The following is a 14,537-nucleotide window of genomic DNA, read 5'->3' as shown; positions in this document are numbered from 1 at the left end:
TAGACACTCAACCAGGTGTTTCAAACTGCAGATACGTTCATTCACTGCGAGAGAGAAAGTTGCCCCACGGTGGGAGGGGACATGGGCAAATCTATGGCTGATTCACGTTGATATCTGGTAGAAACCAGCACAACAGTCAAGCAAGTATCCTTCAGTTAAAAATAAATGAATTTTTAAAAAGATTCAAGAAAAAAAGCTGCCCCATGAACAGGCATGAGAACCAGAGGCCGTGGACGGTCTTTCCTCCGTAGCCAGACCCATGTGGAAACCATACCATTGGTGGCATGGTACAGCCCTCCGGCATCCTTCTCAGCTTTAGGACCCCAGCTAAAGCCCGGAACACGCGGGGCCAGGTCTGATCCCCTCGGCCCCGGGCAGCGCTGGAGGGAGGGCTGGCCCCACTCCTGGCCCCCCGTTTCCCTTCTCCTGCTTCCCTGCCTGGCTCTGACCTGCTTGGACCCCCAGGCTCTCAGGCCTGCAGGCTTCCAGTCGGATGCCAGCCGGAGGCATTGGCAAGACAGGTGAAGGGCAGGAAGAGCCTGGTGTTTCCCCAAACTGCCCACGGCAAGGCCATCATCAGTTTGGCAGCGGCTAAGGGGCCCAGTGACGTCCTCTCCTGTTGGGCCTCCCCCCAGAAGCTCCCCGCTGTACGGAAGCTCTGGCTGCTTCACCTGCTCTGTTGCTTCACTCTTGGGTCAGCGTAGCCCTATCTTTGTCAATAATCTGTTTACTGCCGTCTCTTCCATTAACCCTTCAAGGGCCATCTGACTTCTCCCAGGACCCAGAGATACGCAGCCTCGCAGCCAGCATTTAACTTGAGACTCCACTGCCTGCAGGCCTGCCAGCCGACCAGCTCTTGGACCGGTTCACGGAGGCCTTTCCAGATCAGCGCTGATCATCAGAGCCTTCTCTGATGATGGGAGCGCTCATGATCTGCCCTGTCTAAACTAATGGCCACGGGCCACGTGGTCTCCCGAGCGCTTGAAATGGGACAAGTGAGAGGGAACCGAATTTTTCATTTTATTTTGTCTTTTAATTAATGTTGGCTTAAACCGCCACAGTGGCCACTGTACTGGGCAAGCCCAGAGCTGACCATTTACTCAGTGAACATACTGCCGGCCTGGCAGTTCCTTGTCTTTCAGACGATGTATCTGTGTCTCATCTCTCCCACCCAAGTACTAACCAGGCCCAACCCTGCTTAGCTTCCGAGATCAGATGAGATCAGGCGGTTGCTATGGCCGTAGACTGTATCTCATCTCTTGTAGTAGCAGTTTTCCTAATTTCCAAGTTTTGGGTGGGAAACTCGCCTTTGCGCCCAGGACCTACAATAACATCCGAAAGGTTAGACAGCGTGGCGAAGGGGGCTGTGCCAGAGTAGTTATGAGAGCACAGAACCCAAAGGACCACTGGCCCTCCTGCAGGTGGGACACATGGAGCCACGTGATGCAGGACCTGCTTCCTGGGTCCCCATCTCTGCCCTGCTTCTGTTGGGGAAGTGCGGCAAAAAACTCCCCTTTCATCCAAATAGGAAGGAATCCGGTAAATAAATAGTAATCTAGCAGTAGGGAGCAAGTTCGGGCTTCCCTGGTGGCTCAGACGGTAAAGAATCTACGTGCAATGGGGGAGAAGACCTGGGTTCAATCCCTGGGTCAGGAAGATGCCCAAAGGAGGGCATGGCAACCCACTCCAGTATTCCTGCCTGGAGAATCCCCATGGACAGAGGAGCCTTGCGGGCTACAGTCCACAGGGTCGAAAAGAGTCGGACACGACTGAACGACCAAGCACAGCACACGGAGTGAATTCAGAGGGGAGGAGTGATCGCTGACCAGGGAAGGGGGGGCATTGCGGGGGGAAGGCGCAGGGCACCCCCAGGCCTGGCTCTGCCCCGTGTCCAGAGCCCGCTGCCCACAGGAAGCACTCGCTCTGCCCTCTCCTCCGCTAGGGGACCTCACAGGACAGGGCAGCTGGTGTCATGCTTTGGAAAGGGAAACCTGTCTCTGAAAACCTGGAGCCCAGAGGCCACAACCACTGACACCCGCGTGCCCTAGAGCCAGTGCTCCCCGAGAGAAGCCACGGCGATGAGAAGCCTGTGTGCAGCAACGCCAGAGTAGCCCCTTTGCCACGACTAGAGGAAAGCCCACGCAGCGATGAAGCCCCGGCACCCCTGAAAACGAGTGGAATTATAAAAGAAAAACAATCTCTTTTTGCAATAGCTACTCCATTATATCCACAATCTAGGTCGTCTAGGTGGGTCATCTAATTCTAACTGTAAAACAGAAGGGGAAAAGGGGATCTGTGGTCCCTCGGGCAGTGAAAGAGAATATTTGTTTTCGAAATTGTGATAAAATTCTGCAATTTTTATCACTGAAGCCTTGATTTTTAGTATTTAATGATTAGTTAGTGCCTATATATTTTCTGTTCAGTTTTGCAATAATATTTGTTAGGTATTACGCATCACTGACTTGATGGACGCAAGTCTGAGTGAACTCCGGGAGTTGGTGATGGACAGGGAGGCCTGGCGTGCTGCGATTCATGGGGTCGCGAAGAGTCGGACACGACTGAGCGACTGAACTGAACTGAACTGAACTGAATACATACTATATCCGCAGCTGTCTTGATGTATCCTTAAATAGTTTAAAATCTAGACGTAGCAACAAGATGGAAGCACCTAAAATGATCAAATAAGAGCCTAAGGCGGATAGACTTGCATCCCAAGGAGGTCAAGAAGCAGGAGATTTTTATGTAAATCTGCTTATGATTTTCAGAGACTGGCTTCCCTTTAAAAAGCATGATGTTGTTGTTTAATCGCTAAGTTGTGTCCTGCTCTTGGAAACCCCATGGATTTGTAGCCCTCCAGGCTCCTCTGTCCATGGGATTTCCCAGGCAAGAATATTGGAGTGGGTTGCCATTTCCTTCTCCATTAAAAGCATGATACTGATGGACACAATCCAAATCACGAAGTGCACTTTATGAAGGCAACACGTGGTGTAATGATTCTAAAAACGGACCTGGCTTCATTCATGACGTCTTAAGGGATTTAAATCAAAGAATAATTTTCAAAACATGTTTCACAACCACTGAAATAACACTGTTATTCAAGGAAGCTAAGAAAAGTACAGAGACACCTTAAAAATCGCTTGCCGGTGTGATGTCAGTGGATAAGCCGGTTGGACAACTTCGCTTTCAGACTCCCCGGCCTGGAAGGCGCACACTACACCAGACGGTTGCACCGTGACTGGCTCATGGTCACGCTTGTTGACTCGTGTCCAGGAGGCCACTGCTGCAGCTCGATTGGTTCCTGTGGATGCCAAGCATACTTTGGTTGGCTGGGTGGTTGACACAGATTCAAGAGGAATGTGACAAAGAGGACGCCCAATCCTTTTTCATCCTAGGATGGCACAACCTGGAATGGTTAAGGACACAGCCTTGGGAGGCCGTGGTGAATCAGTTTCCCGGCTCTTCCACGTTCAGCCGTGTGATCCTGGGTAAGCAACTTCTCTGACTCAGCTTCGTCATCTGGAACGTGGAGACCGCAGAGAGCTTAGCTATGAGATGTGTGGGGCCTGGCACACAGAGTACACACGCTATCTGAAGGCTACCTGAATTGTTTCTTAAAGAATACACCAGTTCAGGGACTTCCCTGGTGGCCCATTTAAGACTTCACCTTCCAGTGCGGGGTGGGGGTGAGAGTCAGATCCCTGGTTGGAGAGCTAAGATCCCACATGTGCCTCAAAGCCAAGAAACCAAAACATAAAAGAGAAGCTGTGTTGTAACACATTCAATAAAGACTTTGAAAAAGATCTGCATCAAAAAGAAAAATCTTAAAAAAAAACCAAACACACACACACACACAAAAGAATACACCAGTCCACATGGGACAGTGGTCTCTGGGCCCTCTTCCACAAGACACAGCCAGTTGAATAAATCAGCTGGAGAAAAGTAAAGGTGAGGGGTGACAGTCTGATGAGCATCCCTTACATCCCCGGACACGCCACTTCTGTCCACACGCGTTTATGATCTATTCTCTTCCTGCCCTGTATGACCCAGAGCCACAGCACCCTCAAGGCAGACTGCCTCCAGGATGGAGGCAACAGACCGCAGTCACAGGGTCAGGATTCTCCATCTCTGAGTCTCCGTGCACAGAGGACAACGGCAGAGCCCAGGGAAGGGAGGAGGGGGCCAGGGGCCTGAGCGAGATGGAGAAAAACGCCGCCTCCCCCGGGGGATTGCATTCCTGAATCAACCCTGGGACGTTTTTGCAGCCACTGGGCCTTTTAGGAGAGCAGCTGCTGAGCGGGACACTTCAAACCTGAACAATGGGCTCCCCTGGTCACTCAGTGGCAAGAATCCGCCTACCGGTGAAGGAGACACAGGTTCAGTTCCTGGTCTGAGAAGATCCCGCGTGCTGCAAGGCAACTGAGCCCGTGAGCCACAGCTACCGAGCCTGTGCTCTTGAGCCCGAGAGTCACAACGGTTCAGCCCACGAGTGGCCGCTGCTGAAGCCCGGCAGCCTGCAGCCTATGTTCTGCAACAAGAGAGCCCACCGCAATGAGAAGCCCCCACCCTGCAATAGGGAGCAGCCCCCACTCTCTACACCTAGAGAAAAGCCTGCCCAACAGGGAAGACCCAGCCCAGCCATACATCTATCACATCAATAAATTAAAAAAAGACCTGAGTGATGGATGAACCAGTCTTCCTGTAGAGCACAGGGAACTCCGCTCAATGTATGTGGCAGCCTGGGTGGGAGGGAACCTGGGGGAGAATGGATCCATGCATATGTATGGCTGAGTCCCTCTGCTGTCCACCTGAAACTATCACACCATTTTTAATCAGCTATACTCTGACATAAAATTTTTAAAAAATTTAAAAAAACCGAGTGATGTTTTTACCCCAATAATCCTGGTTGTCTGCTACAGGAGCCTCGTGGAAATCTACTTGGAATCTTCGTCGTGGTCAGCCGGGGAACATCATCCTCCCCACTGCTCTGAAAACCTGAGGGCAGAAGCCTTGTCTTCTGGCTTTTTTACCGATTCCCCTATCTGGCACCGTGCTTAGGACAGGCTAGCACTTGGCACATAGGCTTTGACTGCTGGATCAGATCCTGGAAGCCCATAACAGAACCATTCAAATAGTTCAGCGGCACACCGGGGCGGTACATTTGCAGCTCTCCCCTGGGAAGGGTTAGGGGATGTGTTGGGGACAGGTAGTGGCTGTGAGAAGGCTCTTTAAGTGTCAAAAACCCATCAGATCAAAAACCCATGAAGCCTCACCATCACCAGCCTCTTGCTCATCACTGCTGTGCCATGGGGCCTGGATCCGGCATCACTGACTTTGGCAGACAACAGAGGAGCTCTGAAATTCATCCAGGTGCCTCCTCACAAGAAACTGCAGAAGGACTTTAGACCCACCCAGACCCTTGTTCGTGCGTGCATGCTAAGCCGCTTCGGTCGTGTCCGACTCTTTGTGACCCCATGGACTGTAGCCCACCAGGCTCCTCTGTCTGTGGGATTCTCCAGGCAAGAATACTGGAGTGGGTTGCCATGCCCTCCTCCAGGGCATCTTCCAGACCCGGGAACTGAACCCATGTGTTCTGTGGCTCCTGCATTGCAGGCAGATTCTTTACTGCTGAGCCACTGGGAAAGTCCCACCCTTGTTCGTAGGCTCCAGCAAACTGCCGTTGCTGATAAGCGGCTATTTGAAACATCACTGCTCAGTATAACTGGCCTGACTTTGGATTTCAGATTGATCTTTACGAGAGAAAAAAATGTTAAGTGATTATAGGAACACAGCGCTGGTCCGACTGACACAACCGGTATTTCCAGTCTTGAATCTTTCCACACTTGAACCTCAAACCATTAGGTGTCTGATTTATGAAAAGAAAAAGAACTAGATTGACAACTGGATAAACCCTGCCATGGGCTGGAAAAACCGGGTAATCAGTATCTTCAGATTCTTCCCCATCTATTCTTTTTACATAAATCTTATCAATCTTTCTTGTAAACCTGTGGAGATGTTTCTTGGAACTTGCAAATTCACTGCCTATGCCCTTAATCACATTTAACTCAGATTTTCAGGCTAGACAGCCGTCTCTTCTCAGGTTTCATGGCTCTATACAATCGTGGACTCTTGGGCTCCTTCCCTGATAAGCCTTTCATTCCATAGGTAAGGGCGGGCTAGAGATAGGAACGCCGGGCCCTTGGGCCCGTTTGCTCTGTTACAGCCAAGATGAGCCTTCGTGGGGTCCCATGCCTCCCTCCACCTCTCAGTCTTTATTCTGCTCTCAACTGTAGCCCCTCTTTCAATCACAGGCCACATCTCAAGAGAAGAGCGTTCAGCCTGCCAGGGGTCATTCCCAGAAACATAGGTATTTTAGTTAATGACTAGCTCACTACTACCAGAAAGGGGGGACAGGGCCTTGCATTCTCTGATGAAGTCAGTTCCCTGCCAAAGACACAGCCACACAAGATGCCAGCCCCAGGGGTGCCTCTGTCACCTGGGACCAACCACTGGGAGACGGGGGACTCCGAGCCACGGGGAATACAGCTGCCATCATGCCAGGCAGAGGGCAGTGCGTGGTGGCGGTGCAGGAGGGTGGGAATGGTGGCCTCCAAGAGCTGGTATGTCCCCAGGGAGGGGAAGGAAATGGCTCCCCTGGGGGTCCCAGTGAGTTTAACAAAACAGTAAGAACGTGTGTCATTCCACAGGCTGAGATCAAAAGATCCTGAAGTCGTGGGCTGATGGTCACAGCTCTTCTCAAGAGCAGCCAGTTAATCTCTTAAGCTCTCACCTGCTCTCATTTCAGCCCAAGGATTGCAACACATCAGATACTTGCCTCTCACTTGGCGAGTCTTCTTTCTTACGTTGCCTTACAACCTCAGACATCCTCTGAACATCCACTGTGCCCGAAGGTCAGTGTTAGGCCTGCACTGTGATTTTAGACAAAGGGTGATATTCATTCTGCCATGCTATGATGCTGACAGGGCACTCGTGTGAACTTAGCTTCTAAAGTACCTTCAGAGGTGCTTTAGGTAGCATAGTGAATCTCAACTGTAGATTGTCAAAGGAAGGGCCATTTTTCACATGCTGTCAGGGTGGTGATGGAGACAATGAGAATGTTAGCAACTTGGCATCAAAACTCTAGGGTGTGTAAAGGCGATCCATTAGATGATTCATTTCTCAGCCATTAATGAAGTTCCTACTAGCTGTCAGGTACTTTAACTCGGCTCTGCGCTTACAACAAAGAGTGAGACCAACATTTCCCTTAAGAAAGTTACAGTCTTCTTCTAGCTTGAAGGTACAAAACATTAAGTGAGTGCTTTGAGAAGCATACATGGGCATTATGCAAGCAGGCAAAGAGGACCTAACTCTGCAGTGGAGGAGGAAAGAGGCCCAAAAGGCTTTGTGGAGACACAGATGCTGAGCTGAGTGTGAAAGGATGAGGCAGACTTCAGCGACGGTCTTTGGAGGGAGGGATGAAGTGGCAGAGTAGAGAGGACAAAGGAGAGAAAATTCCAGGCAGAAGAGACGGTATATACAAAGACGGAAAAGCCAAAATGGCATGAAGATGCAAAAGCTGAAAGTGCTATTCTCTCAGTCATGTCCAACTCTTTGCGGACCACTGTGGCCCGCCAGGCTCCTCTGTCCATGGGATTCTCCAGGCAAGAATACTGGAGGGGGTCGCCATGCCCTCCTCCAGGGGATCTTCCTGACTCGGGACCGAACCTGGGTCTCCTGCATTGCAGGCAGATTCTTTACCATTTGAGCCACTGGGGAGGCAAGAAACACTTGGTAAATCATCAGTGCTGTTGAGGCCAAAATGACGGGACACAGCATGAAAGACACAGCTGGAGAGGCGGGAAGTGTCCTGGGTCAGCGACGGGTTTTGAGGTGTAGCGGCATGGTTAGTTAATTTATCCTCTTCTGTGGCTACATAGAGGATGGATTTAGAGATGAGGTGGGAAGAAAGGAGACCAGTTGGAAGTTCAGAAAGAGATGATGAGACCCTTGACAATGACAGCATGGCTGGACAAGCTGTGATGAACTTGAGAACTACTTAGGCATTAGAACTGACATGACCCGATTAGGATTAAAAGAGGATGGGGGGCAGTAAAGGAGAGGGGAACGGCAAGAAAAACTCAGGGGACTGGCTGGAATCACCAACTAAAAGAGGTTAGCATAAAAGAGAAATGGTAACCTTGTGTGTACACTGAGAGCTCACATCAGGTGTATGTTCAAGTGACAGGCATCGGGCCTCTCACTGTCAGAGTCTGAATTTCAGGGAACAGGTATGGACTAACGGTACAGACTAGGGGACATCCACATACACGTGGGTTCAGAAAATGCACATAGTTGAGATTACCCAAGCAGAATCCATGAGAGCTGTTAGAATCAGCGGACTCAGGGACTTAGGAACCCCAACATTTTAATAGAAGGTGGAAGATGAACAGCCCATGAAGAAGCAGAGAAGGACGGATTAAAAAGGGAAAAGGAAGAACAGAAAGCAGGTCATTCAGAGGCGCTAACAGAGTAGGAAGTCTCAAGAAGGAGGAAGGGTTTCCGGGGTCAAAAGCAGCAGCTTGGCACTGTGAATCAGGGATTAATCTGTGTTCATTTGGGCTTAAACTGGTGGACATTTGTTTACCATAATAAGAGTGGTTTCAGTGAAGGCAGGGTTGGGAACATTGAGGAGGGGATCAGAGCCTGATAGCAATAGGGTGAGGGGAACAGGTGATGGAAATGATTGATTTATTATCTCAAGAACTTAGCTCGACAAGCAGGGGAGAGAAAATTGAGGGAGTCTAGGGTGGGATGTGGGGATGGAAGAAGCTTGAATATGTTCATTGACTTTGGGTGATTGTCATTGTGACAGATTCAGAACATAGAAAGGAGAGGGTATGACAGACAGAGGACAAGGAAAAAGGAAAGGGGTGCAGTCAGGTGTAGAAATAAAGAAGGTGACCTTCCAAACCAGAGGCACTGCCAGGGCTATACCACCCTGAACGCACTTGATCACATCTGTTCTTGGAAGCAAAGCAGGGTCGGGCCTGTTAGTACTTGGATGGGGGACCACCTGGGAATACTGGGCATTAGGCTTAGTGATTGGAAGAAGGAAGATATGAATGGATGTGGAGGTAGATAAGTTTTTAGGTAGGTGGATTAGAAGGTAAAAGAGATCACAGGGGCTGTTTATCATATTCAAGGCTGCCAACTGTCTTTTCTGATCATTCCTCCTGTGTTTGGGGAACTCCCCACATGATGAACCTTGCCTCCACAAGGTAGAAACCAAAACTCATTCTCCTGGGACCCCTTGCTGCTAAGATACAGGCTTGTGAATCTAGCTCCCATCAGTCAGATGCTTCTGCACCAGATGTTGGCTTGGAAGGAAGCAGTATAAGGAGGTAGGTACATGCGGATTCCATGTTCTGATACATGAAAGAGAGGAGTGTTTACCTCTTCAAACACAACAGGAACAGAAATTCTGACTTCTGGTTGTGAGCATCATTAGTACATGGGGTGCGCTAAGGTTCAGATCCAAACATCAGTGTTTACTATCACAGCCCCCGTGGCCTGGATGGAACCAAGATTTCGAGGACCCTCAGGTCCTTTCAGAGATTCTCTGAACTGCAAAATAACTTCTAACAAACATGGCATTCAATTAGGAGATTGGAGTCGGTTGTTTGTAACAAAGACCTCTGACCGATGCAGACATCAGGTCTAAGAGCATGAATTTTCTCAAGAGAGGAGATGGCTCATCTGCTGAGACTGAGAAGCAGGGGCTTGAGGAATGTGATAACGGTTTGGAGCAGCTGATGGCAACAACGGGAGAAGAAGCTGCCCCAAGACCAGCGGAAGAAATGATGGGAAGTGCGAGGGCCCAGCTGAGTTGCAGCCATGACTCTGGGTAGCCCTCATCTTCGTCACTGTGTGATTTTCTTTCTCCAGCAGAACATGGTAGGGAGCAAGGGAATGGAAGGGGTGATGAAAAATCAGCAAAGGAGGATGGCTGGGGAGAAAAGAAGGGGCAGATGGTGGCTGATAGCGAATAAAATGAAAGGAACCAGGGAATAAAAGTTTCTTTGAGCTAGAAGAGCAAGATACCTTGAGCTCATGAGAACGCTGGGCAAACAGCAAGCAAGCTGGACCAGAAGCTGCAATGTTCAAATATTAGACCTAAGAGGTAGAGAAAATTTAGGCCATGGACAGAGTCAGCGTAGTGGAGGCTGAGCTATGCCGTGGGCTGGATCCTCCATCGAGGTGGACGGTGAGATGTTCCAGGTCGCCGGCAGGGATGGGAGTAGAGGTGAAGTCCTTGGTATCAGGGCTCAAGGTCTGTGGGTGGGGGCAGTGTCTGGGAGCTGTGTAGGTGAAGGGGGTGAGAAGGATGCAGTGGGGCAGCTTCACATGATGCTCTGACACCGTGGACTGAGCTTTAACACTGGAAGCATAACAGACCAGGAACAGCAGCGGTGGGTGAACGTGTTCAGAAAGGATCCACAGCCAGAGCTGACCTTTAGGAAAGCCTGTGTAGCAGCCACAAATAAGAAAATGGACCAGGACAGGGTGAAGGTGGCGGTCAGTTTCCACTGTCCTTCCTTCAGCTGGTAAGTGACGATCACCAGCAGAGATGAGATGTCCTAAGCGGTAACTGACCTCAAATTTCAAATGCCCTAATCTGTCCAAGGACCTCCAGGATGTGAGGTTTCTTCAGACATTTGAGGATGTTCCCACATAACCCCAAGCTTTCCCTGGTTCAGGCTAATCACTCCCAGTTCCTTTAACTATATTTCACTCAACACATCCGTTCTTCCCTGGAAAAACTTGGTTGTGATTGACGTCACCTTAAACCGTGGGACTCAGATTCAAGCGGAATTTCCCAAAGGCAATCTGACTAAAGGAGGCCGCCGGTGAAACATGTCCACTTGCCGTTCCACCAGCCTGAAGCTGAGCCAAAAGAACGACCCTGACCTCACTTCCCGTGACTCCCCGTCTTCTCTCCACGCCCTTCACTCACCCTTGTGCCCCAACAGAAATGCGCCGCCCATGACAAGTGAGGAGAAGGACGTGAATAATGACAAGGGGGTGATGACGAAGCTCACAGCGACCCAGCAGCAGCAGCACTCCCAGAACCACGACGGGTTTGGTTTCGTCTGTTTGTTTAACCTGCACCTGTTACACGTAGAACACAGAATGTGTGACTCGCTCAGGGACCTGCTACCCTAATCCCAGTTACTTCCCGCTTGGAGTCGGAAGCACAGGAAGCTGGGGGCATCACTGGGCCTCCTGGCGATGCCCACCGTCCCTGCACAGTGGCTGGCAGACTGGGCACTGTGACTCAGAGAAAAGGCACATGCCAAGAAGCACCCAGCATCCCATTCAGCACTCTGCTGTTTGTTACATTAAACCCTCCGGCTTCACAAGAACGAAAACCCGTTTAAGAAATGTGCTCTGAATTCACTTACAAGTTACAAGCTGAGGTTGGTTTGATGTGGAACACCACCTCTTTTCTGAAAAACAAGCCAAGTTATCGAATATCAGACCATAACCCCATGGTCAGACTACCAGCTAAAGCAAAGTAAATCAAAGTTAATAATAAACAGGAGGAAACGTAGTTTGGGGAATGTAACGTTCAGGACTGCAGGATCTGGTTTGGGGTCATTCCTCTGCAGTGTCTCTACTAGTTAATGTTACACATGGTAAAAATGAAATTCCTGCGAGATTGTGAGATGATGCGGAGGACTGATAGCATGGAAAAGCAGATGAAATAGCAGATAAATTAACCATAGACATTGAAAAGCACACAAAATATTAGGCAAGAAGTTCTCAAATGTTACAAAGCAAATAAAACCAGAGACAACCTATCCCACAGGAGCTGGAGAGGGAGGGAGGTGGTTTATGCAAAGATCGTTACACTGAGATCTGAATTCTAGTCTTTAACACTCCCTGAGTTAGTGTGGGCAAGGAAGGAAGGGCGAGACAGAGAGGGAGGGGAGGAGGAAGAGAGGAAGGAAGGAATGGAGGGAGAGAGGGAAGGACAAGGAAAAGGGCCTTGGAGGAAGTGTCACCAGTGGTTCATCCCCGTCTAGGGGTTGTCCAGACACTCCACAGGAGACGTTGGCAGAAACAAGCCAACGCAGGACACGGGAACAAATTGCTGTGCAACACTGCGCTTCCCCGGGCAAGCTGTCCATGTTCTGGAGAGTTCTGTGCCAGACTGTGAGATGCACTGTGACGTAATGGTCCTGGTGAGTCACCCGTCCCACGATCTGTGCAGGGCAGCCCCTCCTATATTGACTCTGGACGTGCCCCTGGGTTTGCCCCAGCCAGCACGACACCAGCACGTGGGCTGTGACACATTGGAACGCATCCTCTTGAAACACTGCTGCTGCTGGAGGAGGTCACTGGACCCCATGAGACTCAGAGGCCACACGCCTGCCCCGGGGTCCAGCTGCCCCAGTGTGCAAGCAAGCCCATGCCAGACCAGCAAGGGAACCCTCTCGCCCACAGACCCGTGAAGAATGTCAAAGGTTATTGTTTGAAGTCACTACGTGCTTGGTATTTGTTATGCAGCAAGAGATATCTGATACAATCTGGAAAGATCAGACCAGAGGACTGAAACTTTCTCATTAAGAAAACGTTCCTAAAATCCTAGAGCTGTGAAATCCTAGTATGTGTTCAGCCTCACTGACAACCCGGACTGCCACTGTGACTGCCCCACGAATTTCGCCCCCAACCACCAATAAGTCATAGGCAGGAGGAGAGGTGGAAGATGAGTTCTCTGATAACCATCGGAGTTTCGAGATTCCCCAGGTTGTAATCTATCTTCTCCTGAATGCTCACAACTTTGTCCCTGTGACCTTTGTAGTATGTATACGTTCAGCCTCTTTCTTAAAATTACTTTAACTGATTTTATTCGTGACAGCTCCCCCTCTTAGGTATCTGCTCATTGTCATCAGGGACTGTTTCATTACCACCACCCCCCCACCTCCAAAGACACAGGTTTACCAAATGTTTGACAGGCCAGCAGATGCAACCATTTACTTCCCCTTCACTTCGGCAATGGAGACTCACACCTGTAGGTTCTAACATGTTATCTGAAAAGGAAGAGAGGAAGAAGCAGGAAGAGAAGGGGGACCACATGTGGGTTTTCTTCTTAATGTAAATATCCTAGAAGCCGTTCCCTCCATTTGTCTACATTTTTTGCCCTACCAACAGAAAGTTTCATTATAAAAATATGTAACTCTTAGGAAATACTATGAGTTTAATAAAACACAATTCCATTCCAACTACAGTATTAAGTTGGATCAAGATGAAAACTAAAAAAAAAAATCCCAAAAACATTCTCTCTTGAGAGCTGTCAGACTGCATACAATAAGAGCTCCATCAAGGGAATCTACATTGTTGCCTTGATTTGTGTACTCAGAAATCTGTCTTTGTGAGTCAATTCTTCACTGGGTGTGAGGGAAATAAAATATATAAAATGCACACGTCTATCTGAAGGAATTTATAATCTAGTTGGAGAGCCAACATCAATGAAACAGTTGAATAATAATTCAAGATGGTGCATTCCTAAAATTGCAAAACTGATTATGTAAATAATAATCCTTGTGGGTCAGGAAATGCTATGTATTTCAAAATAATAGTTACTCACATGTGTGTCATTCGCGTTGCAGGGATAAAAGGTTTACATCATTCATTGCATGTAATGAATAATAATTTGAAAAAGAATACAATGTTAAGGAAAAATAAAATCAAGGCAAACGACTCTGTGGCAGGATAATAATATAATCACCCTGAACTTATCCCTTCCTTTTCATACGAATAGCATCTCAAGCCGGAACATTCAAACTACTGAGTCATTCCTGGGGTTAAGATAATCCCTCAAAACATACTGATAAGTTCTTAGGCTGCAAAGCTACTTAACCTTAATTTCCAAAAATAAGCTTACCAGACTGTTCAGGGAGGTACTGATTCTCTGTGGGCAAGCCTACAGATTCATTCAGCTCTTAAACAAACACGGATTAAATATCTATTCTACCTCACAGCCTGGGCGAGGCTCTGGGAATGCAAAAATAATGAGACAAAATGCCAGCCATGCCATGCACACAGGTGGAAGGACAGGCTGACAAAGGAGCAGGTGTGGGGAAGGGGGCCTTGGTCAGGGGATGGGAAGACCTGGGTCCCAGCCCTGGCCCACGATCACCCACTCTACTGCGTAAACCAGGCAGACACTCTGACGCTGCTCATCAGTCGCTTAGTCGTGTCTGACTCTGCAAACCCGTGGGCTGTAGCATGCCAGGCTTCCCTGACCTTCACTAACTCCCGGAAAAGAAAGTGAAAGTGAGGTTGCTCAGTCATGTCTGACTCTTTGCGACCCCATGGGCTGTAGCCCACCAGGCTCCTCTGTCCATGCGATTTTTCCAGGCAAGAGTACTAGAATGGGTTGCCATTTCCTTCTCCAGGGGATCTTCCTGACCCAGGAATTGAACCCGGGTCTCCCGCATTGTAGGCGGACACTTTACCGACTGAGCCACCAGGGA

The 14,537-nt window shown here is 49.2% G+C and overlaps 1 non-coding gene across 1 annotated transcript; it reads right to left on the bottom strand.

Moving 5' to 3' along the window:
• Nucleotides 1-14,464: 14,464 nt before the first annotated feature.
• On the bottom strand, nt 14,465-14,537 carry TRNAC-ACA (transfer RNA cysteine (anticodon ACA)). The gene has a single exon. It is a non-coding gene; the product is annotated as a tRNA-Cys (tRNA).

Source organism: Budorcas taxicolor, chromosome 24, assembly GCF_023091745.1.
Source record: "Budorcas taxicolor isolate Tak-1 chromosome 24, Takin1.1, whole genome shotgun sequence".
Lineage (NCBI taxonomy): Eukaryota > Metazoa > Chordata > Mammalia > Artiodactyla > Bovidae > Budorcas > Budorcas taxicolor.
This window is presented reverse-complemented; position numbering and strand designations above follow the sequence as displayed.